Consider the following 14,925-nt stretch of genomic DNA (forward strand, 5'->3'; position numbering starts at 1 on the left):
AAGAAAAGTGATTGATTTTTAGAGTTTTTTTGGGGGTTTATTATTAATAATTTTAATATATGTTTGATAAATTAATTTAGTTTTATGAATTTTAATAGGATATTTGTTCTTTTATAAATAATTGTCATTGTTAAAATTGTATAAAGAGAAATGATAATAATATAAATTTAATATAGTTTTAGTTTATTTTCTTTATTGATATTGTTATTATTTTTTTTAATTTCAATAGACTTTGTATATTTATAGTTTTAGTTTATTTTCTTTATTGATATTGTTATTATTTTTTTAATTTCAATAGACTTTGTATGTGATAATGGTAGGTTTTGCCAATGTTTAGGTTTCGTCAAAATAAATGCTCAATAACAAAAAAAATTATTTTGTGATTATGATTGATATTGATGATACTTTTTCCTATTCAGAAAAACACCATAACAACAATAATACGATGCCACAAATATCTTGATGTTGAAGGAGGGTATTTTTTTTGTTTATAACAACTTTAAAGATATTTCAGAGAATTTTTTTATACTTGAAAATATTATTTGTTGAGAATATATTTTTTTGTTATTGTTGGCTTGACCTAAAGGTATTTGAATCTTGAATCTCATGCTTTACATGATACTTCATAACACAATAGTCTCTAATTGGGTTGTCCCATGAACTATTAGTTGAGAATATTACTTAGTTCTCTTTTATGTGAAATATTAAACATATCTCTCCATATTTCTATATAAACTAAGGATAAATTTTATTAGTTTTTATTCTTAATTCCAAAGTCTTCTTTTTCTATAACATTATTTAACCAATTTCCTTTTTTCTTTTAAATTTAAAAAAATTGTTTTGCAATATTAACAATATTTATATTTAAAACTCTGAAACAACATAATTAATAATACTCATGAGAATAAAATATAATATATAAAAAAAATTAGAAATCACTGATATTACACCACTACAAGACCAAACCAATTACAAATTTCTCTCAAGAACAAAAAAACATTATATAAACCATATAAATTGAATCTAATAATTTCATTAACAATTATAACATTAACAGAGTGACTTAAACTATTTAAATTGACTCTTATACATATTAATAATTGATTTTTAAGTTACAATGACATTCACCTCCCAATAACCACGAAAATGATTACGCTGAATGGTTTCTAGATTCCGTTAACCGCGACAGTGATGACTACAAATGATTTATAAAATGCTTTAACCTCCAAAATGATTACAACTCATGATAATTCTAAATTCCTCTTTAGATTGAATAAAGAAAGCCAAGATACCCACCCCGCTCCACACCCATAAAGTTGTACTTGTCACCCATCAATAACAAATCATAAATAATAATAATAATAGAAGAAGAAGAGTTTAGTTTTGTGGATGGGATGGGGAAACAAAGACCCATCCATCTCAATTGCTCAACACGTCCCTCAAAATTAGTTGAGGGGAGGTGACAAAAAGCCAACAACGATAGGTAGCGTGTTGGGTACAACTCGCCCCCCCAGGGTCTAAATACCTTGCCTGCCTTACAAGACTAATTATTATTATTCACATCCCCACTTCCACAATAAACATACTATTTCTTGCCGACGATAAAATGTTTAACATTGCAAACTTTGTTAAGACTTTACGTTGTCCAAGTATTTAAAGTAAAGAGTAGATCTTGAAAAAGACTTTACCCTGGATAGTTTAAAAACATTCTAATAATGTGATTTTTATATAAAAAAAAAAAAAAAATTCTTTTTTTCAAAAATTGCAATTTTTTAATAATGTTAATAATACTAAAAATATATAAAAATAATATTACTTTTAAAATAATAAAATTTGTTACCATTTAATAATTATTGAAATTTAAAATTACTAAAATTAATATATTTAATGTCACACTCCAACTTTTAATATTACTAAAATTTTATAAATTTGTTATCTCATATCATAAGTAAGATATATATAATGATTATATACAACAAAATTCCATTATATATATTCTAACAATTAGGCAAGATACTATCAAAAATTTTAACATGTACATAGGATATATATAATGATTATATACAACAAAATTCCATTGTATATATTCTAACAGTTAGGCAAGATACCACCAAAGAAATTTTAACATGTACATGTAAAAAGTTTCAAAGAGACCCCCTTGATTTCAGAGATTGAGGGAGAATAAACGTTGAAACATCCCAAAAAAAGGAATTTTAAATTGCCCTCCATGATGTATGTTTGTTGTAGAGGTGGAGCTGGTCTTCCTGCACGCATTTAAGTGCAAGTTGTCAAACTTTGATTGCATTGATTTCACATTTTGATAAAAAAAAAAACAAAAGGTTGTGATTTCCTGATTTCCTCAGTCTTTGTCTCTACATATGTATGAGTGAGATGGAAGGCCTAACATAACAAATTGTGGGGTTGAAATTATGATTACTGGGGAGATGCAATATTTTAAACATTGTTTTTGAATTAAAAGTCTTTATTGCTAGATATAATAGATAATTCAAAGAGCCTTTAGGAATTAGTCACATCTCATAATAAGATTTTGGTTATATTTAAATAACTTTTTAATAAAATATGATAATGAAAATTATGATGATGTCCTTTTTTCCTATTATTTAGTTACCATTTCAGATTATTTAGTTACCCTTTCAAATACATTTGACCGCCTGTTTTAACTTTTTTCTTTTAAAGTTCAAAAAATGATACAATTTATAAAATAAATACTTTATAGAATAAGGGACAGCTAAGGATTTGCTCGCTAATGTAAGATGCAAGGCCTTTTCATTTATTTAAAGGCGTGACAAGGTCCTTACAAATTAGGGGAATACTTTATAAAGTAAGGGGTATTGGGATGTTTAAGGAGGTAATATTCTTCTCCTTTTCATTATTTTTCAAATGGTTAGTTCAAATATATTATTATATGCAAATTTACAGATATAAATAAAAAATAATTATAATACTAAATAAATATTTAAATTATTTTTTAATAATAATAAAATATTTTTATTTATTTATAATATAATACAATACATTGTTGAAATTGGATATGAAAATAACATTATTTTTATTTAAATATTTTACCTATTTTTATATATGTAATTACGTTGTGAATATATTTTTATTTTTATAAAGGGAATTTTTTTATTTAAATATTTTATTTGTATGGTTTGTTATTTTCATAATTTAAAAATAATTTAATGATGTTATGATTTATTCCATGTTTATTCTAATTGTATAGATTAAATTAAAAATTATAAAACCATAATTCTAATAGTTGAGCTTATCTAATTTTGATGTAATAAGAGATTTTAAAATGTTATTTTTTTATTATAAAAAAAATATATTTAATAATTAAAAATTATAATGTCATCTATAATTTTGATAAAAATATTCAATAAGATCTAAATTAGAAAAGATAAGAATTAAGATTAATTATAAAGATAAGAATTAATTACAGAGAGAATCAATATTTATTTTGATTTTTTTTAATAAAAATTAGAAGTTACTATTTTTACACAATAAAATATTTAAATATATTTATAATTTATTTTATTATATTTATTTATTTTGATGTTTTTTTTAATAAAAATTAGAAGTTACTATTTTTACACAATCAAAATATTTATAATATTTTTATAATTTAAATATTAAATGTTTTGATTTTGTTTAATAAAATTAGAAATAGAATTCTTATCAAAATTATAATTTTCTTTTTGAATCTAGAAATATATTTAGCTTTTTGAAAAGCTTTTACTATATTTGAATGGTATACATCATAGAATTTAAATAGTTTTTTTTGGACAAGTTTTGTAATTGGTAAACAATTTTTTTGGACACCAGTATGATTGGTAAAAGGAGATGATTTTTTTAGCTGGTTTCAAATCTTAGAGGCAAAGATCTTTGGCATTTTGTGATAAGGCTCAAGAAGTAGGATCTTCCTTGATTTTTGTTAAGTTATACATTCCTAATATATATATATTGTTTTTAGTATATATTCTTGCTATTATAGTAATAACTAAATTTAATCTTAAACCTGCTAAAATTATTTTAATAAATTACCTATACAAATAATAACATATTATATTATTAAAAAAATATATATTAAAATTAATTGAGATATACAACCCATCAAAAAAGTCAAAATATGTAACATTTAAACTAAATACACTTGAGATTAGAAAGAGAAACATAATGTGAGCTGATTGAGAGGAGAATGAATGAATGATGAGGAAATGTGCATAGATTGGTTAGATCCTTGCATGGTGGTCCAGCCCCTCAAATTTATATCTATAATATATATTTATTATGGAGTAGGCATGTTTTCCTTGTCTTTCTTCCTCAACAAGTCCCACTTCCCTCCCCTTTTGTGGGCTACTTTCCCAAAGCCTCCCCAAAACCAGAAAGACCACTTAATTGAAAAGCGACATGTGGCATCCCACGACACGAAAAGCCACTTTTACACATTTCGTTGACGTAGGTAGTGTAAGAAGTTGGCAATGGCAAAAACTGTCATGTGAGAGAATACAGTTGCTTTGCCTTACCACTATTATTATTAAATCCACCAGCGTTGATACCGAATACACACACTGTGTAGGTGTAGTAATGGAGTAGCTCCCCTTTCTGCGCTGCGGCGGTGTCCTTGGACAGATTCACATTGTATATACACATACGTACATATATACATATATTATATTGGAGGTCACCCGCCTTTTCCCATGTTTATACGTTATTTGCTGTTGCGCGGGGGGCTTTAACAGGTGGTGGAGATGGAGTTGTTGTAGGTGGTAGTGTGGAGGAGGATTTGGGTCTCTTTCCTCTGAGTTGGAGCCGTTGGCCGAGTCCTTTCCAGGAGGTGAAAACAAAAAAAACAGTATAGTCAATGCCCTCCACTGCCAATAAATACATTCTGGAAGCTGGAACTGCCCTCGGCCTCCAATGCTGCTGCTCTTCATCTGATTATTATTATTATTATTATCATCAGCAGCCCTCTTTGTCATGCCTGCAATAATGGATTGTCATGCAGGGAAGAGTGCTCTGGCCCCTGTAAATCCAGGTATTTTCTATGGGTATCGACTTGTATTACATTTGTTTTTTAAGGTGGGTGGTTTTTTGACACTGTCAAGGAAGGATCTGATCTTTTTCTGTTATCGTGTCTGTAGTATATTGTTATTTTTGGCCAGGATTGTGTTAGCATGCATGAACATTGAAAATCCCCATTTTTTAATCTTTTAATGGCAATGACTGGTGCATTTGCAGCAAGAAATTTGAGCCTAGTGGTCTGAAAACCAGCGTTTTTTTTGCTTTGTGTTTGTTGTATCTTCTGCCTGTTGAGAGCCTTAAGGGCTCTGCACTGACCCATGAATGGCTTTGAACGGAACTGCATATCTTTGCTCTCTGAAAGCGAATCCCGAAGATCTGAATGTGCTTTTTAGAATCTGAAAACGCACACGCGAAACTCGCTGGTGGTCAAGAGTTTTCCAACAGGGTCCATTTTACCCAAATGCTGTGTTTCACAGTTCGTGCATGGGATTTTTTTTTGAAATCTGTGTTTAGCAAACCCGACTCCTGATTTGATCATCACAGCCAGGGCTTGGGTTTAGTTGGAGTCCTCAACCGACGCATTCTGGGCACGACAAAAGGGTCTTACAAGCGTGTGATTAGGCTTCTTTCAATGAGAAATTGACCTGATTGCAGGTGGTATCTGAATGCGATATTGTCGAACAAAACCCCCATTTTAAAGGCAAATTTTCAGTCTTAATGTATATATATTTTTAGGAAATCTACAACAGAGCTCCAGTTTCTTATTTGTTTCACAAGCTAGGACTTGCGCTTCATCAATACCAGTGCATACAAGAGAGGGAAAGGGGTCTTACAAGGTCATCCTGATGTCTCTTTCCACAAGAACCTAACCTGGTCTAGTTCACAATCTGTTTTCTTTCAAGTTATTTAGCCTCTACTCCAGGGAAGCATCGGATTACAGCGTTCTGTCAGCATAGGTCAACTCAGGCACTCTCCCTGGTCAGCTAAGCCCCCACCATTGAAATACCAATGGACCTTGTTGACCATATGTGCATCAATGCACCTATTTTCTATACAGCAGATTGTTGGATCCTTGCAATTGAGGATGATTTGCCCATTTTGGTTTAGAATTTTCTGTATGTAGATGTCCTAGAAATAAACTCTGTTGTCATGGTCACTAACCTTAAATTCAATGCTTGATCGTTTCTAGCCTCACAATACCAATTGCAGGTTGATTCATCCAGGTTGCCTAAGGATTTTCTGCTAGAGTAATAGGTTTCCGAGAAGTAAAATCAAAACCATCATGTGCCATTGTTACATACCTTAAAGTCAACGTTTAGTAGTTTCTAGCCTTTATTTGTAATGATCAGTGGATGATTCCCCAAAGTTGAATAAAGAAATTCTATTGAAGCAATGTTTCCCAGAGTTGAAAAGGTAGAAAATGAGTACGATGTTGGCAGGGAAATAATGCTCCATTCCTCTGCAACACTTATTTAGTAAGATGAAATGTAGTTCCTAGGAGTTCAGGGGTAGAAATCAGATCCAGGTTTTGGTTTAAATTCTTCTCTACGTGTTTACGTAATTCCTGATTGTTTTCAAGGCGGTCCTTAATTCCTGATAGGTGTTGGTTCAGTATGTATACTTGTAGGATACCTTCTCAAAGGTACCAGATTCCCAGAACGGAGAAACCATAGTTGCCCATTTTACCTATGTACCTGAACTTAGTTTCCATTCACGGGTAAGAACTTGTCAATTGCATGGGTCATGACTCATATGTAATATTCTTTTAGGCTACGGGTGCCAAAAGAGAAGCTAATTTCTTCAAAAAGCAATTAAAGAGGGCATGGCAGGAGAGTATCACGTTGCATATTTATTTCACCATTTAATTGATGTAAATGAGTAAACTAGATGTTGGGTAGTAGTTTTAAAAGTGATTTATGGGCATGCTGTAAATGAAAGGTGTCATTAGACTTTAAAGGATGCCAGCAGAATGGATGAGATTGTATTTATTACTAATCTCTTACAAAATGCCAAAAGTAGAATTAAATGAAGTTAGAGATTCTTGGATACTCCACTTGAAATGATTTGTTTTTCTTCTTATGAATTTCTCTTTTTGGAGCATCTAGATAGGACAAAGTACTTTCTGTGCAAGTATGATTCGGTAACATTTAGGCAGGCCTGCTATAGAAAATTAGATGGCAACTGACAATATCAGATAAAAGTAGTGGCCAATATGTGATTTGTGAAAGGTCAGATATTGATTGTCCTCAAGTTAAAGCCCCTTACCGATGAATTTTATTGATATTGTCAGCAGGATCTTCAGGATTTCCTTCTACAAATGTAAAAGTTTGTGGTGCCAAGTATCAGTGCCCCAATTGCATGGTCAAGAATGTAGGAGTTCAGTCTCCTTGTGAATGCTGAGACTGGTCAATATAAGTAATTTGAAGATAGAAAGATTTTTGGCACCTGGCGGGTGGAGATCATGTCTATCCTAAGGCCCTTAGAATCTTCTGGGAGCTCAAGCAGTGAAGGCTGCCTTAATGTTGGCAGAAACAACAGAGTTGGAACACCTCCATTGATAAACCCATCAAATGTGATGAAACTACACTGCAGACCGGAACTTAATGGTGTGACATCAAATCCTCGAGCTCAACTTGGCCCGTTTACATCTGAAATTCATAGCCAAACAAGGGAGCTACTGTCCAAGCGTTCACTATCTGATTTCGAAATGCAGGCTCTATTTAGGACAGTGAGACAAAGGAACCATAGTACACCAATATTACCTTTGTCGTCTGCTGATTCTGTTGTATTATCTCACTCTTCAGCTTCTCTTTCTCAGAGTGTGAGCTCATATCCCTACCCTAGACACCAGCTGAACATTACTCCTTATAGCCAAGGCTATATCTGTAACCCTGCATCATTGTCAACTGTCTCGGACTCTAATGTGGACAAGCTTCTTAGTTTGCCATCTTTACAGAATGCTCCTGCTCTTGAGAAGCCTGCATCCAACCAGAATTTTGCAAATAATCGTACTTTCATTCTACCAAAATTGAAATCACCAGATGCTCACAGAGTGGCCATAGATAATGCTAAAATGGATGAATACCAAGAAGGCATTCGGCACAAGCTGCAGGAGTTGGAGAGGGAGCTACTCAGTGATAATGATGATGCTTTCATTGTGAGTGCCCTTAGCCCTGAGCAAAGCAGTCACCTTGATCGTGAGTGGGTTGATACCATACAGAATCTTCTATCAGAAGAAGCTGTTCTTCTTTCAACCATTTCAGGTGAATCGCAGGGTTACCATAACAGTAACAAGGAAAATCCAACAAGTCAAGCTAGTAGATCTCAGCCAGAAGACCAAAAGCATTCATTTTCATCACAACCAGAGCCAAAAACATCAGCAACACAGCCTCGTATTGATGCAGCAAGCTCTTCTAGAAAGCTATTGGTGGAGTGTGCAACTGCCATATCTGAAGGAGATAAAGACAGTGCATTGTCCATAATCAAGAAGCTGATGCAAGTGATCTCAGTTTATGGGGATCCAATGCAACGACTCACAGCATATATGGTTGAAGGTCTTGTTGCACGCCTAGGCCCATCAGCCCAAAGTCTGTACAATACTTTGAAATGGAAAGAAACTCCCATAAAGTCTGATATATTGTCTGCAACTCGATTACTATATAAAGTCTGCCCATATATGAAGTTTGGATGTGTGGCAGCTATCAGTACCATCCTTGAAGCCTTGAAGGAAGAGGAGAAGGTGCATATCATAGATTTTGAAATTGGGGAGGGAAGCCAATATTTCACCTTGATCGACAAACTTGCAGCAAGAGTTGGTGGACCTCCAAAATTGCGGATAACTGCGGTGGATGACCCTGAGCCAATCTCAAGATCTGTTGGGGATTTGTATATGTTGCAGGAACAACTGAGAGAAATTGCAGTTCAAGGGGGTGTCCATTTAGAGTTCCGTATCATTTCTCAGAAGGCAGCAGATGTGCAACCATATATGCTGGACTGCAGGCCTGGTGAGGCATTGGCAGTCAATTTTGCATTCCAGCTGCATCACATGCCTGATGAGAGTGTCTCTACCAGGAACCCCAGGGATCAACTTTTAAGAATGGTAAAAGGCCTGAATCCTAAAGTTGTAACAGTTGTGGAAAGGGAAATGAACACTAATACTGCTCCTTTCCTTCTTCGGTTCATGGAGGCACTGAATTACTACTCAGCTGTGTTTGAATCCTTGGATGTTAGCCTCAAAAGGGAAAGCCGAGAACGGTTTAACATTGAGAAGCAGTGCCTTGCACGGGACATAGTGAACATTGTTGCATGTGAGGATGCAGAAAGGATTGAGAGGTATGAAGTAGCAGGAAAATGGAGGGCCAGAATGACAATGGCTGGCTTTACCGTGTACCCCATTAACACAAGTGTTGACAATAGTATTCGGCCTCTGTTCGAGTCCCGTGGCAATAACTACAGACTAAAGGCAGAAAAGGGGGCTCTGCACCTGGGATGGCTAGACAAAGTTCTGGTTGTGGTATCGGCTTGGCATTTAGAATCACATTCCATGATAAAATAACACAGGCACAGACCAACATGATGAAATTCAAACGGTTTAACACATCCTTCCCATCTCAAGTATATTATGCATTTGGTCAACCTAGGCCCTTACCTTACTATGTCTGAACAATAGAGGTGTGTGCTCTTTATCTGTTGTCAGATGCAGGTAATGAAAGCTGTTACAGAGGACTTGTTGAACCTACCCTCAACAATAGCACAGCAAAATTTGCTATGCCATCTGCCAGTTTGAGCTGCTAGTGCAGCCTGCACTCATTTCAGGAAGACATGAGGCCTATATTTATATTCACTGATGATTTACTAACACATAACTATGTGGAAGATGAAAATGATGCAGAGAGTCAGATAATTATATATAGAATTAGCTTAATGGATACTTTGTCTTTCTGTTATGACTTCAAAGATTTGTATTTTATGGTATGTGGCAGACACTCTGTCAATTCACATGCTCAGAAGGGGACTTCAGAAGATCTTGTGTCAGCCTAAAGGCCCGATTTAAATTATAATTATTGGATTGCATTGCTATCATTACGATGTTTGGAAATTCCATAAAAATGTTTAGCATTTTCAATTTTTGACAGGGTAAGTTCCTGTTAATCAGGAAGGTTTTCTATGAACGTTTGCTATTCACAATATCATTTTAATAACAAGTGCAGATTTTGGAACTCTGCAATTTTTTTTATAAACATCATATAATAAATATTTTTTATTTAAAAACTAAAATTTTCTCTACTTTTTATATATTAAATTTATATATTTTTTTAATGTATGAAGTGAGATCAAAATACTAATGCAATCAGGAGGTGCAATTATGGATTTTGGATGGACAATGATCGGGTGCTCTGTTAAGGCACCTTTTGAAGTCACTAGTTCAATTCCTTGTTCGAACCAGATGATATATTGGACATGATGAAATGTAGTTCTGCCAAACTTAATATATATAAATATATATATATGGTGAAATGTAGTCTGGCCAAACTTAATATATATATGTTATGTTTTATATTTTATTTTTATTTTATTTGTTAATTATTTAAATCAATAATAAATTAAATATTTTTATACAATAATTAATTGTTAATTAATTAATTTTATATTAACTTAAATTTATTTATACATAAATCATCATTTTAATTATTAACTTAAATTTATTTATACAAATAAAAAAGTAATATATAAATATTTTAAAGCTTAAAAATATTTAGAATAATATATATTATATATTTTTAATTTTTTCCCATACATCTGGTAAAATGTTATTTATTATATCATATTTTAAAATTTATTATTAAAAATTAACTTGTAATTATAGACATGAGCATTTTTACTAGTTAACTAGCCTCTCTATTAGTTTTATTATCGTCTCTATTAGTTTTATTGTGTACTAAACTCATTATTACCCATTTAATTTAGCAACAATGTCTATTACTTACTATTTCTATTCCCTTTAACTTGTTTTTTCCATTAGATTTATTTATGTACTAAAACTCATTATTACCCATTTAATTTAGCAACAATGTCTATTACTTACTATTTCTATTTCCTTTAACTTGCCTTCCCATTAGATTTATTTATGTACTAAAACTCATTATTATCAAATTAATTTAACAACGATGCCTGGTTAACTATTTTTATTCCCTTGCTTTAGTGACTAATTAAGCTAGTGGCTAAACTTTCTAAAATTAAAATTGTACCAAAAGAATTACAAAATTTGTAAGTGATTAAAATAAGAATACTTAGAATAAATTTCTGGAGACCTTTTTTTTTTTTTATGTTTTCAAATAACTTTGAATATGACAATTTTGTTATATTGGATTTTTTTTTTTGAAAAATCAGATTATTTAGTGAGGATAATCCTCATTTGTTCCCTAAATATATAACCACTCAAATTTATCTAAAAAAAATTATAATAGTTCTCATCTCAAAGGCTGGTACTCTACATTTTGTCACAAACAAACTTTATCAAGTAGGACATTGTGTGCTTAGTTTTTGTAGGAGATTTTAATGATGCTTAACCAAAAAAAGGTTAAACATTACTCTTTGTTTTTAAAAATATTAACTAATCACTTCCTTAATATTTTATATTAAAAATATAAATTCATTAGCATAAGACATTAGAGTGAACATACAACCTAAAAAATGATTAATTAATATAATATTGAAAGAGAAACAATTTGATTTGCAACTTTCCTATAGGAATTACCATGAGTGACAATAACTTCTCAATTTGAATTGCAACTTTCCTATAGGAATCACGTTGAGTGACAATAAATTCTCTCTTACTAGCCTTCGCTCGTCTCAAAAAATTGGCTCTTATGTTGGTAATATATTTCATTTTATTGTTTCTCTACCTTACCTCTCATCATCATGAGTTAGAGGGTAGAGACACTTCGAAAATACAAGGTTGTAGTGTTGTTAGCAGTGTCATTGCCCAGTGCATTTTTTATTTTGGGAAAAAAATTCAATTTTGAGTGATACAAGCATTCCCATTTTTTATGAATGTTGTACAAGGTTTTATATTAATAACATAGAATCCAATGGCAATATCTTTACCACATAGCATAAACAATGTATATTATTGACAAAATAAAAGAAAAAAGAAAACAACTAGAGTGATTTTTGCAACAAAAGCATGTATGTTGCACCGTGTTAGCATCATGACATTGTCAATAATCCATAGGGCATTACATCATTCTAACATAAAAAAAGTAGAACTTTTATCTTATTAGCTTCATTTTACCTCACTCTTGTGTTTTGTTTGCATTGTTCTTGCATCATGTTTGCATCAATTAACATTATTTACATCCATTACCATTGTGTTTGCATCATATTTTATTATTATTAATTATTTTATAATTGACTATTTTATTGTTATTTTATTTTTCCTAATTAAAATTTTCCTAATATTTAAAATTTTATATATATTTAAAATATATATATATATATATATATATATATATATATCTATATTGCTCTGGTCTACTAGGCTATAAAATAGCCTTATAATACTCATCAATTATATCAATATTTAAATATTATTATATATATATATATATATTCACATTATTAAAGCAAAAATTTATATATACATAAATATAATTATGAAATTTTATGATAACATTTTATCAATTTTACATATTGAAAGTAAAAGCAATATATATAAATACAATGATGATTTTTTAAATTAAATTAAAAATATCTATATATATATATATTCTAATGAATGAGTGGGAGACTAACACTTCAAGGAAATATCAATTTTTTAAACAATATTATATGGAAAAAAATATACACAAAGAAATGAAATGAATTTGACATTATAAATTAAGTGAATTGTTGCAAGTTCCTTCCTCATCTTTTCAATCTTTCTTATCCTCACTTTACTAAAAAAACATGATGAAATAACACAAATTCAATAAAATAAAAAATTGTTAACTAAAGATGTAATAAAATTTAAAACATAGGTTAAACAATTGTCAATATTCTTTGATCCTTGAGTCAACCTCCTCCTCATTAATGTGGAAGAATATGGTATATTTTAATTAATGAATCAATAATTTCAACTATATATCATTAAAATAGAAAAACATATAATTAACAATTTATTGCCTCCAACATAAGATACAAATATTCCACTATTCTTTTGCATCCATTATTTAAGGCATATCTAAATTCTTCATCAAATGGGCTCTCGACTATTTTCATTTATTATATGCAATAAAAGGAAACCATATATAATAATGACATGTTAAGTTATATTAGCATAATAAATTAGAATTTACAAAGTGCCCTCTAACAAAGGACCTCTTGGATTGAAGTGAAAAATATGTAACAATTTAGTTTCTTCTCATTTATTTGTGTCTATGGCATAAGATAAGATCACTTAATTTTATCAATGTAACATATGACCACAAAGGAGGTTAATGACACTAAAACATTACATCAAAAAAGATCAGTTAAAAATATATTAAAATAAATAATTACATGAATATCAAATCAATAAATACAAACACATGGCTTTTTACAATTCCTAAGTGTCCCCAATTTTGATGTGTTCTAGAAAACCCCTAGGAATAAAAATCCTATCTGTGAATTATGTCACTATGTATGGATATGACACTACCTTCTCAAACACTCTTTCATGCAACAAAGTACATATCATTGCATTTTGTATTGATTCCATTACAATAGTCCCCACTACAAATTGCATACGTTATAATTCACAATCAAATCTAGATATTGCATTCCCAACAATGAAAGATTAAATTTATATATATGCCTTACTTATATGCTTAGCAGTGGGAGAGAGTGAGGGTGAGGATTGTTGCCCACCTAACTACTAAATCCAATGTAGGGAATCAAGTAACTTGTAAGAAGGTAGTTGATGGTAGTAACTTATGGATCAAAAGGAGGAATTAAAGTTGTATTTAATGCATTGTTAATCATATTATCAAAATTTGCAGCAACGAACTTTAGCTAGGAATAGAGAATCCCTACACAATTTTATTTATAACCCTACATTCCATTGCATACCCAATTCAAGTTAAAAATAACCATAGGTTAAAAATAACCAACATTAAAACCAAATCAGAATTAATAATTTAAAATGACATTCATTAATTCAAAACCATTTACTTAGGTGAGCAACAACTTGGTATGAAAATTCTTTTATTAGCTAGTAAACTAAAAATATCATCCTACTAAAAATATCATTAATTATATATAAAACAAATATGAAAATATCTCAGAATTATTTTTTAATATAAAACATAAACCATATATAAAACTTTTTGTACTCTCAAAAAAACCAAGTAAGATTATAAAACTCTGTGTACTCTGAAAAAAAACCAAGTAAAATTATAAAACTCTTTGTAGTCTCAAAAAAACCAAGTAAGAATAAGAATACTATGTTTTTAGCCAAGTGTTTTCTAATTAAAATGATTCCATAATATTGAAAAGAACAAGCAAATGCCTTATTCTTTCTTAAACTAAGTGGAATTTAGAAAATTAGTTTGTCTTAACTTTTTAGAAATTAATATGTTAGATAAATTTTTTTAGAAATTAATAGGTTAGAAAAATCAAGTCTTATTTTCTGGAAATTAATATGTTATGTTCTAGGTAAAATAATTCCATAATTTTGAGTTGAAACATATAACTATCTAAACAAAATAAAAAATGTTATGTTATTACTTAATTCCTTACCAATTAACATATTGTGTCCTTGTAAAATAATTCCAGAATCTTCAAATCACTTAAATAAATGCAATCCATAGCATCTAAGACAAACAAGTTGATATTCACAAGCTCCCCATTCAATCATAACAT

General features: G+C 30.5%; 1 pseudogene across 2 annotated transcripts; it reads left to right on the forward strand.

The window, feature by feature from the left end:
* Positions 1–4,601: 4,601 nt before the first annotated feature.
* LOC149180187 (scarecrow-like protein 21 pseudogene) lies at positions 4,602–10,128 on the forward strand (annotated as a pseudogene). Of its 2 annotated transcripts, none has more exons than XR_016256900.1 (2): positions 4,602–5,059; positions 7,337–10,128. The product of XR_016256900.1 is annotated as a scarecrow-like protein 21 pseudogene, transcript variant X2 (transcript). The 2 variants fall into 2 exon arrangements; XR_016256899.1 differs by having other exon boundaries at positions 7,340–10,128.
* Positions 10,129–14,925: the final 4,797 nt, after the last annotated feature.

This window comes from Pinus tabuliformis, chromosome 3_2 (genome assembly GCF_031772625.1).
Source record: "Pinus tabuliformis cultivar Carrire ecotype Pingquan chromosome 3_2, CPIR1, whole genome shotgun sequence".
Classification (NCBI taxonomy): Eukaryota; Viridiplantae; Streptophyta; class Pinopsida; order Pinales; family Pinaceae; genus Pinus; species Pinus tabuliformis.